Genomic DNA, 12,398 nt, shown 5'->3' on the forward strand with positions numbered 1-12,398 from the left:
CACACAGCTAAAGAGTGCTGTCATCAGAATTCAAAGTCAGGTCCACCTAGCTAGACTGGGAAGGTGCTTTCACAGGTATTAACATATCAAAAATATCTAACAAAATGTTTGTTATTAAAATCCATTTTTGGTGATGTGTAATGTATAAAGACATGCCAGATTAATATGTTTTTGGATTAATTTGTATTGACAGGGGCATTAGACACTGAGATAGTCTTTCCTTCCCAGGAAAACCCTGGCTTACATCAGAAAAGCTCTCCTACTTTGCCCCACAATTTTCTGCCCGTGGCCCAGTGCTTGCAGGGTGGAAGAAGAGGAGGCAGAGCCACCAGCAATAGATGTTGTTCTATAGTTTGAATGCATGCCCTAAGCTTTCCACCTACATCTTTATAATGATTCATCTTTTCTCATTATTTTTACATTTTATTTTTAGCATGTTCTAAATGGCTAAATGTGTTTCTGGGATTCCTATTCTGTGACATTCAAGTTAGATAATTTTTTATCTGGTTTTACAAGCCAGAAAATAAGATTCAGAGAATTATAATGACCTGCCCAAAGACATAAAAACTAGTAAGTGATAGAAAAGGGGATTGAAGACTAGGTCTGCTTTAGCAGAAATAAATAAATACAAAGCAAAACCAAAAAGCACAATATACTTTGTGCTCCTGTGTACTGCAATTTGTTGTAGCTTATGAACAAAAGGCTCTGTATGCATAAAAAAGGGTAGATCCTTTAACAGGAATTATATTTCGTGTGCAAAACTGACAATGTGCCACAGGTAGAAATCATGTCAACTAATTTTTGTAACACAAAAACACTTTTTTGTGAGAACATCAAATTTGTATTTGTTTTTTTATCATGCATAAATTTGTCAGTATATCTCCGGTCTAAAACTTTCCCCTGAAATCCAGATACATATTCAACTGCTTACTTGAGAACTGAAGAACAACAAAAAGAAAGAGAAACCTCAAACCAACTAGCCATCATATGGTCATTATGGTGTCAGCTTCTGCTTTTCCTGTAAAATAAGACTAATGACACCTATCCTGAAGGATTGTTGCGGGCCTTACACAGGATAACGTGCACACAAGATGTATGGCAGAACACTGTATCAGGTCTATCAGTCTAATACCTTCCTGGTATTAAGGTGATAGAATTTTAAATATCCATACATCATTTCTAAAATTTACAAAATAAAAATTTTAGAAAAAAAAAAGTCTTTCCGGGCATGGTGATTCATGTCTGTAATCCCAGCACTTTGGGAGGCCGGGGCAGGTGGATCATCTGAGGCCAGGAGCTTGAGACCAGCCTGGCTAACAAGGTGAAACCCCATCTCTACTAAAAATACAAAAAATTAGCCAAGCCTAGTGGTGTGAGGCTGTAGTACCAGCTACTCAGGAGGCTGAGGCAAGAGAATCATTTGAACCTGAGAGGCAGAGGTTGAATCCAGTCTGGGTGGCAGAGTGAGACTCCATCTCAAAAAAGAAAAAAAAAAGAAAAGAAAAGAAAAGAAAAGAAAAGAAAAGAAAAGAAAAGAAAAAAGAAAACAATAGTCTTAAACACAATGACCCTTAATCTGCTTAATCTGTTTGGGGAAAACATTTACTAATGCAGCAAATAATACACAAATGTTCATACTTAAAATCAGCATAGAGAAAACAAAAGTAAAAACTACAAATAGTTCCTTACAACTCAAATATATGAGCATGGAATGAGCACCTGGAAGCAAAAGTGCCCAGGATTAATCACATTACTGAACCTAACCATGAATACACACACAGAACAAACCCGATAGTTTTCTTGATACACATACTGACCTCAGACAGTACTTTGTTGATCACATTGTCATACTAATAGGTTCTTTTTAGGTACTTTGTGACTTTTAAATAATTACTGAAAAACATACTGCTAAAATTTGTCTTCTAGTACAACCCCTTAATATTCAATTCCATAGAGAAATATTGTAAAGGACTTTTATAGCTAAGAAGTATAGTAAGCAATTTGTTAAACATTGTATGGACTTGGTCATATAGCTGATTTAGAACAAGAGAGTCAAGAAAGGCATTTATAATGCCTTGTTGGTTTAGAAATAGGTATTTTAAAAAGCAAGTGATAATCAAGTTGTGAAATACAGGTATTTATATTGCTTAAGTCAGTAAAATCCATTCACACCTTCTGACAGTACTTTTCATTTACATTTTTGTTCAAATTAATAAACTTTTCCATTTTTACCAATAAGAAATAAGCCTATGTCTGGTATTAAACTACTCATAGTCATAAAAAAAAAAAAAACAGACTTAGGGGAAAATATTGTTTAAATTTTAAATATCGTTTAAATAGTAACATTTACTTTAACCATCATTGTATGTGATTGAGCATATTGAGTATAAACCTGAGTGTACGCTATTAACGGACCCAAGATGAAAGTTTTGAAAGGAATATATGCTAAGGATGAGGGAAGAACAAAAAATACTTTGAAATATGAAGCTCTATGATAAATACTATGATTTAAAAGACTTTCTAAAAGCTCTCACAACCAAATTCCTGTCTGTTCCCAAGATATTAAAATAAGTAGAAAGCCACCAGTTAAAGGCCAAAATAACAAAATAAAGCTACAAACTTTGGAGTATACTGTGTGTAACTCTGTATGTAACAAAATCAAGGTCATGAATTGAATGGCTTCCAGTAATTCATTCTCCCAAACTCTTCAGGTACTGGCTGGACTCTCAACTTTGGTGTACTTCTCTCATATTTCTTACTCCCTGGACCTCATGCTAGACAGAAAGCTCCCTTGCTACTAGGGAAAACCATCTGTTGTTTTTGTGTGAGTATAACAGGTTTGAAAGTTTAATGCACTTCCCAAAGCACTAAATTCTCTCAGAGATAAACCCTGGGATGCACATTAATAGGTACTATTTCATTTACCACCTTTTGATCTTTCATTCCAATCAAATTACAGCAAATTACCTCTACTGAATCATAAAACCCTCCCCTATTCTTGGTAGTTGCTAGGATGAGAAAGGGTAGGTTGGAGTTTATTGGAAGGTCTTTAGAATTAAAACTGTGGGTAAGAAAACAAACATGTATTGTAAGTTATATTGTGCTATCAACTTGGTATCAATTTAGAAAAGCTCTTAAAAGTCACATGTATGAAACAAAGCAGAATGGCCAAATTTATTTAAGCAGAACAGACATACCACATAACCAGGCAATGAAACTGAACAGTTCACACCTCCAAAAAAGTTTTTCTAACCCATTTGAAAACCTCAATTTTTAAATACAAAACAGTTATCTCCTAACCACGAGCCCGAAATCCCAACAGAATAATTGATGGATGGAGGAGGCTAGGATTGAGGGGAAGAGGAGAGAGAAACATACACCCAGGAATGGCATTTCTCAGATATATATTCCCCCTTTACCCTCCATGTCCAGGCAGCTAGCAATCAACCATTATTCTTTCAGCAATTCTCTTTGGGATTCAATTTCACTTCATTCCTATTGTTATCACCCTATACACTTCCTTTTCTCTCTAATCCTTGGATCTCAGAATTCTCTAACTCCGTGTTCCTACCTTTCTAATGGCTCTAACACACAACTGCAGATTCTTGTTATGAAAACACAGACTTCATCATTTTATAAAAGCTCTGTCCAGAGCCCTACTTTTCTAATGATTAAAGCCTTACCTTCCTAAAGTCAAAAGCCTACACTCCTCTGAAATTCAAAACGTGAAATAAATGGACAACTCGTATCCATCTCTGTAAATTATTAAACTAAAACATAATATTTAAGTTAAATTGATAATAATACACTATTTGGAAAACCAATCATTTTCTCTGTGGTATGACTCAAGTTAATCACTTGAGTGATCTTGAGAGAAATCCTGTTTTCTTTGATTCTGTACAAATTCGATTCCTACTTCTGGATCTAACTGATCCATGAAGGTTCTTCCAACTACTTCAGTCTATATTTTTTTGCTCATGCCATGAAACTCCAAGATCTATCACCTTTGAATGCATGAAACATCATATTTGCTTCATAATTTAACTTTTTTATTTATCAATGTTTATTTTAAGTTCTGGGGTACATGTGCAGGATAAGCAGGTTTGTTACATAGGTAAGCGTTTGCCATGGTGGTTTGCTGCACAAATCAACCCATCCCCTAGGTATTACGTTCAGCACCCATTAGCTGTTCTTCCTGATGCATTCCCTCCCCCTGCCCCGCCCTCCCCATGGACAGGCCCCGGTGTGTGTTGTTCCCCCACCCCATGTGTCCGTGTGTTCTCATCATTCAGCTCCCACTTATAAGTGAGAACATGTGGTGTCTGGTTTTCTGTTCCTGTGTTAGTTTGCTGAGGATAATAACTTCCAGCTCTATACATGTCCCTGCAAAGGACATGATCTCACTCCTTTTTATAGCTGCATAGTATTCCATGGTGTATATGTACTACATTTTCTTTATCCAGTCTATCACTGATGAGTATTTGGGTTGATTCCATGTCTTTGCTATTGCCAACACCATATTTTAAAAGAAAATATTTCTACTTCTTGAAGGGCATGGGCCTTATCTACAGTGCTGGGTTGACCTGGTTATGAGGAATCCACAGAAAATATAATCTAATAGTTACTACCATTACAATATGTTATGCCTGTCATACTTGAGCAAGCAAACTACAAAGGGAGAGAAAATTCACTTTTATTTGAGCTACTCTTTACTCCTCTGAGGCTTCCCTGGTTTGTGACAAACAAACATTGTAACAGCTTCACCTCTGCTTAAGTACATATTCATTTTGTATTTCCTGTTTAAAATAATGTATACTTTGGTTATCCTCTTCAATCTAGGTAAGAGCTGACACAATACAGTGACTAACAGCACATTCTGGAGCTAGACTGCCTGGGCTTGAATGACAATCACATTCTCTGCTAGATTGCAGGCAGTAATCTCTAAATCTCAATTCTCTTATCTGCAAAATGAGAATACATACAGTACTTACCCAGTGGATGTGGTATATAAATTGCTCAGAAGAGCGCTTGGCACAGAACAAGAAGAATGTAAGTCCTTGTTTAATTAATGGAGGGTGAACATAATTTTTCTCTGTGTTGCAGAGCCTAAGGCAAACACTACAGAAATAACTACCCTTACAAAAGTCTGATGACTTATAGATTGAGTTTCTAAGAGTCTAAAAACCTGATATCTGATTTATCCTTGATTTCAGGATAGTAAGGGGTTTAGGACAGAATATATAAGCTGGATACGGAGAGATCTTGACTGTAACACCTGTTTCTCCACTTATCAGCAGGTCGCCTTGAAAGAGTTACGTAATACCTCTCCATCTCAGTTTCTCCATTTGTTAGTAGTAGTAAACAACCCTAAGATAAGTAGGAAAATGATATAAAATAATGTAAGTAAAGCATTTAGCCCAGTGCACATAGTAAATTCACAGTAACTATGAACTATTGTTATCTCTCATATATTATCTGATCAGTGACAAGGAAATACACAATAAATTGATCTATTTTTCGTGGTCTGCATGTGTCTCTCTTCTTCTCTTGCTGGCAAAGACTATTTCCTCAGAGCTATGCCTTATCTTAAAAAGTTCTTTGTTCCAAGTTCTACCTGCCCCATGTAGCCTAAGTGATGAAGGGCACAAATGGGCAGTTTCCTTGAGAAACAACCCCCTTGAAATTATGTCAAGATCAAGTAATTTTGCAATATTTGCAGGATAACATCTAAAAAGCCCTCCCAAATTCAAAATTGTGCATATTTTTCTCTCTTCAGAATTGATTGTATAGATGCATTTTTTATAATTTTAAGGAGGGAGAATTACTGATACATTTCATTCACTGTATGACATTCACTCAAAATGCATTTTGGTAAAATTTAATTCTACAACTAAGAAGAAACCAAACTGGACATAATAGCTGCTTGAAAGTATACTCCTTCCCCTCTTTCTCTCTCTCTCACTCTTTTTCTCTCTCTCTCTTATTAACAATTGAAGGTTTATTTTTAGAAGACTAACGGTGGGGGGGCATCTTTTTAAGACTAGGACACATTGTGACACCTCAAGAAAGTAATCTGTTCCTTAGGATAAGCCAAGTATGCCCCCTTCATTCCAATCTATTCTCCCTTATGTTATTCATACAGTTGACCTTCTGCATCCATGGATGCCACATCTGTCAATTCAACCAATAGCATATCAAAAAAGTATTTGAGAAACAAAAAATAACAATTTAAAATACAAATAGAAAAAAACACAGCATAGCAATTTATGTAGCATTTATATTGCATTAGGTATTATAAGTAAACAGATGATTGAAAGCATGGGAAGGATGTGCATAGATTACATGCAAATACTCTGCCATTTGATATAAGGGACTTGAGCATCTGCAGATTTTGGTATCCATGACAAGCAGGTGGCACGGGGTGGAGGTGGCGGGAGATGTGGCAGTGTCCTGGAACCCACTTCCTCATGGATACCGAAGGAAGACTATATTGAAGTAGCAGTGGTTAACAAAACAAGCAGCCTGTTGACATCCTTCTATAATTAAATTATTTATAAATACTTAAATTATAAATACAGGTACTACTAGAACAGGATTGAATAAAAAAGTGACAGAATTTTCTTTTTTTTTTGCCATTTTACTACTAACACAGTAAATTGCAGAAAGCAGAAAATTGTTTTCCTATACTGTTTTCATTATTACATTGAATTATAATAAATATTTCTAAAATATAATTTAGTGTGATATATTTCTTTTATATTAAATGAATGTATAATTTTCAGGATACTTGTAATAAATGCAGAGATAACACTGGAGTTTTCAGTGTTCATATATTTTCTTTCATGTGATTCTCATGAAACTTCACAAGGTAGGGAAGACAGGTTATATCATCTTATTGACCAATGTGAAAATTGTGGCTCACAATTACTGTGACAAAATTAGAAAGCAACTATGCTAGAATATGAATTCAGGTCTCTTAATATCTAACATGAAATTCTGTCTTACATCCTGGGATACTTCTAAGTAATAGTCATGATTACCATGACCACCATCACTATCAACTACAATAACAACACATGTCCAGGGACTTTTCTTGGTTTCACGCATCATTTTACACTATTAAGCACTCTTTTTTTTCCCCCCTAAAAATTACTCCTTTGATAATTTACATGGCATTGCTCTCTTTCTTCCTTGAAACTTTTCTGATTGTTCCTTCACAGGGCCTCTCTTGCTACATCTGTTCTTTAAATGCTGGTGTTGTGTCTCTGATATTCTTACTCTAACACTAAAATTGCACGACTTATTATTCTGCCAAGGTTAAAAACCACCTTCCACACAATGAGCTCCTTAGGTTTAGGTATTTATTTCCCTTCTAGACATATTGACTCAAACACACGTCAGACCCCTAAAGCTCAGCACATCCAAAACTGAATTCTGTGGCTCCATTCATCACTCTCAACCAGAAAGCTCTTCTAGTATCCCTATCTTAATACCCCAGGAGTTATCCAAACCAAAATACCAAGAACTAAATCCAGCTTTTATGGTAATGATCTGATGATATATACTCTGGAAAGCATTCCCTAACTACCTAGATAAAATTGAGTTGGCAGTCCTCTAAAATTTGGTCAGTACTTGCTCAGTTATAAACTGTTTCATGTATCTTTATATTTTTAAAGTTTATTCAACATGTACTTTTAGTGAGTAAAAGAGTAAAATATAACCTTGTTAAAGAAGGACCGCATGTACAAGAAAAACTAACCAAGAAATTATACTTCCTTGAATAGGACACATTCAGTGTAAGAAGAGATGTCTACAATCATCCAGCTGAACTACTTTTCTGTGATTGAAAGCTCTTCATAAACATCCAGACCTAGAGTAGTCTATTATTTCACACTGTTTGTACTCTAATATTTCAACAGTTGTCATAAATTTAGAATTTCTGTTCTTCCTGGGTATAGATAATGCTTACCAAAACTCTTAACTTTAAATACCTTAAATTTTCTATAGATTACTGCATGATACAGAGAGTTAATACAAATTTACCAATAGGGTTTCTTACCACAGAATTATATTTTAGAAAATGTCAGGACATTGGTACTCCATAGCAAATATCAGTGACTATCATCAATTTCAAAAAAAAAAAGAAAAAAGGAAAACTTCCAATTTAAGTGGTCTAGGTCTTACTTTAATATCTTGTACATCTTTGGCTTTAAGAAAACATGATGGGGAGTGAAATGTAAATTATATCAGCTAGGTAAATGTATTATTATATTTGTTGAAATCATCTTTTCTTTTTTTAAGTTCACAGATAGTGAATGGCTCAGCTTTCCAGGTCTGAATTTACTTGAAGCAGTTGCATTTTGAATTACACTATTCTAACACAAAGTTAATTCCATAGCATCTGCCATATACAGCAACCTAAACTTAGAAATTCAAAGAAATATGCATTTGAGTTACATCTTATATCTTTAGATATAAGTATTTCTCTCCTATTTAGAGCATTAAAATTTCATTCAATAGAATTATTGGGATAATTTTCAAAAAACTTTAGTGCTTAAAATAAGACTTATACAACTTAAGATTATTCTGGAGCCTTACAGAAGCTATACATTTATGGTTTGCTTGTGATAGATATGATGAAGTTTAGTATAAAATACAATGATGGATTAATTAGGCAAGCTACGACACTGTCTAAATAGCAATGTAAATGAAGTTTCATTCTCCCTATCTTAAAACTTCAGTCATAAAACATGGAGTAGAAAAAAATTGAGGACTATTACCTTTGTTTTCAAGTTAGTTAGCTCTTTATTACAATAATGGCAATGGCACAAAATGTTCCTAAGAAATCAAATGCCTTTGAAAAACACAAATAATTTTTAAGTAGAGGCAATAGAAAATGTACTTACTGCCATCTAACTCTATAAAAGTAAATTATGTTACCTCCTTACTTTAAATGTATGAGTAGAAATTAAGTGCTAGATTCTAAAATATATTCTTATGTGTGAAGCCCACATTTTAAATAGTTTGGATAAAGAAAATTGAGAAAATTAAAACCCCTTAATTATAGCAAATTTTTATATAACATTCTTGCTTTAAAAGGAAGTGGTGAAAACATAATGTCAAGCAAAATATATAGTTATAATTTGTTCCATATATCAGGAAAAAACTTCTAAAACGAATGAAATGCAAGCTGTAGATAGAAATTATAAATGTAGGGACAGAGTAAAATTCGAGGCAACTAGGTATCTAGTGTCAGGGTGTAGGGTACAACGGATGTTATAGGGCAACCCTATGTTTTAACAAAATGTTAACATACTAGCTATTTGTTACTGAGAAAAAATATGGTTACAACAGAATTTTTTCAAATTCTGACGATTTCTACTAGGCCCCAGGTTAGAATAAGAAATTCTTAAGAAAGGAAAATAAATCTTTAACATTATTCCCATTTTTCTTTGAAGAACAGTTGAGTATTACTGAGATGACTCTAGTTTATCTGCTAACACACTGACAGAGAAATCATATTTGATTTATTTTCATCATTTTCCTTTTAGATATCAATTTTAAGGTATGGTAGAGGTAATGAATGAAGCAATAACTCTGGAGTAGGTAGTTATTGTGATTGATTTAGGAGACGTTTGCCAAGACAAAAATAAATTAGACTGAATACTGAAATTATCAAAAGTCTATCACAAAGTATGCCCCATAAGAGGTATTAATAAAGTAGAGGTTGCTTTAAGTCACAACCGTAAGAAAAAATTATGACTTAAGAAATTGATTTTTTAAAAATATTATAGATTCCTTTAAAGGGCAAGCCTGAATTCAAACAAATGGAGAACCAACTGTAATGAAAGAGATTATTTTGCTTTTACAATATGAATATAAATCAAACTCTAATTCAATACTTATAAACATTTTATGGACTGGAAAATAAGAGTACTTTAGACATTTACAGGTTCTCTTACTTTTGACCAGACTACATAACTACAAATATGAAACAATCCAATTAATGTATTTACTGATGGTTTTCCTTTAAAACACTATTTTTTTTTTCATGCAAAGTTCCTGGTACAATAACAAGATGCATATTTGTTGGATAAAATGAGGCAGCAGGTATAGTTCAGGGACAGAGGTAAGTTTTATGGCCCCCACCCTGTTAGAGACGTGAAGTGGGTAAGAGAGTGACACAGAAGTTTACTGACATGTTACTCCAAAGAATATTTCATCCTTGGGAGGCCAAGGCAGGTGGACCACTTGAGGTCAGCAATTCAAGACCAGCCTGGCTAACATGGTATATGTTGGTCTCTAATAAAAGTACAAAAATTAGCCAGACATTGTGATGAGTACCTATAATAATAGCTACACAAGAGGCTGAGGTAGGAGAATCACTTGAACCTGGGAGGCAGAGGTTGCAGTAAGCTGAGATCACACCACTGCACTCCAGCCTACGCAACACAGCAAGACTCCATCTCAAAACAAACAATGACAACAAAAACCAAAGAATATTTCATCCAAATTTCTGAAACATCACTTAAGCCTTCAGCTTGCTTTCTTCTGCTTGGCTTCTGTAGTTCTTCCCTAGGTTTTTTTTTTTTTTTTTTTTTTTTTTTTTTTTTTTAAATACAAGATGCTTTCTCTAGACCTTACAGAGGCTTGGTGCTTTAAAACAGAAGGACACATTCATATCTCCATCTAGAAGATGCAATGCGATAGGTGGAACATCACCAAAACACCCAATCTTCCTCCCAGTTTGTGGATACAGCCAATGTACTGGCTGTCACTGCACCATTTCTTCTTGCCCTTACACAACGAATGTTTTACTCAGTTATGATTGCTCTAAATCAGTGCAATCTACATCTTGTTTGGTTGTTTGCTACCCACCCCCAGCAGTGCCCCGAAGATTAATAGCATTTAACGGTGAACTTGTTTTGGTTTACCCTCACCCTCAGACATACAGAACCTCCACTTATAACATAGCCTTTTAGGATCTAATTCTTATCTATTTTTACTCACATAGACAGCCTACTAGCATTCACGCAACAGCAAAGGTATTATGTCTAGGTGTAGGTTTTAAACATTTTGCAACACGGAGAATTACAGATATTTCAGAGGAATATTGGAAGAAAAGAAACAAAGAAAAAATTCAACAGAAAGATAATGAAATAATAGCCAAATTCACGAATTAGAACAGATATCACAGATTATCTAAATTAGGATTTCTCAACATCAGCATTGACCCCTGGTCTGTACCCAGTAAATACCAGAAGCCCGGCCTCCCTACCCAATCTCCAAGTTGTGGCAGTCAGAAATGTCTCAAGACGCTATATGTTCCATGTCTTGTGGGCGGGGAGGGAAAGGAGGGGAAATCATTGCTAGCTGACAGCCACTACTTTATGACATGTGCATTCATATATGTGCATTCACATGAGTACAGAGAAATCCTATTGCAAACATTAAGAAGGCACAGGCAGTATATGGTCAAAATCATATGTAAGAGCATGAAAAAATTTCAAAACAGCATAAAGGTCTCTGAAAGGTTACATTTCTATAGTATAAAGAGTTAATACCTGTTTTGGTTTTTAAGATGCTTATAAGAACACAGTGATATGAAAGTTGTTATACTACTTGCATTTTGTAAAAGTACTTTCATGTAAGTAAAGTATATAAGATATACACGACAGTGTCATTAAATCAGAAATTTATACGGTAAGCTTTGGTACAATTAAGAGCTCTGAATTATGACTATTAACTAGAGAATCTGCAATGATACTGAGTAGGTTTACAGCACTGAAGAGCTGTGCCATCCTCCCCACGTTTTTTCACATGATTAAAATTAGGAGGAATGCCAATCAGTTCCTCAATTCAATACTTAGTAATTGAATAATATAAGGCAAATTACTTAAGTTCTCTGAGTTTCTCTTCCCTTCATTTGTAAAATTTGAAAGATAATATAACTTACAAGGAAGTTAAAAAACACTTTAAATAAGCTTTGATGTGTATTGAGCTCTGCTGATATGCGATTAAGAAATAATAATTATTATTAATATTAATCATAAAAGTAATGGCAAATTTCAATCGTTAGCTTTTTGAGTTGGATTGTATATAATCGTGGCTGATTTTTTTTTATCTTTCAGTTGATAACAACAGAAGAATAATTAAGTTTCAAAATAAAAATTTTCTGAGACCTCATAGAGGTTCAGAAATGGTCTTATATAGTTCACTTGTGCTAGCTAACTTACTTAATTAACCTTACATGTGCACTATCTCCTTCCGGTTGGATGGGAAGTATTCTTATTGGAGGTATTTTATTTTGTAAGTATTTATTTTACAATATCATCACAAAAATGTGAGATGTATAGCAAGCACTCTATGTCAGAGCCTATATACTTAGCATTCCTTTA

General features: G+C 34.4%; 1 protein-coding gene across 4 annotated transcripts in view; it reads right to left on the bottom strand.

Annotated features, from left to right (window-relative positions):
* The window catches only part of ARAP2 (ArfGAP with RhoGAP domain, ankyrin repeat and PH domain 2), a 186,131-nt gene that overhangs the window by 30,525 nt on the left and 143,208 nt on the right, over positions 1 to 12,398 (bottom strand). The gene's annotated exons all lie outside the window — the stretch shown is intronic.

This window comes from Rhinopithecus roxellana, chromosome 2 (genome assembly GCF_007565055.1).
Source record: "Rhinopithecus roxellana isolate Shanxi Qingling chromosome 2, ASM756505v1, whole genome shotgun sequence".
Classification (NCBI taxonomy): Eukaryota; Metazoa; Chordata; class Mammalia; order Primates; family Cercopithecidae; genus Rhinopithecus; species Rhinopithecus roxellana.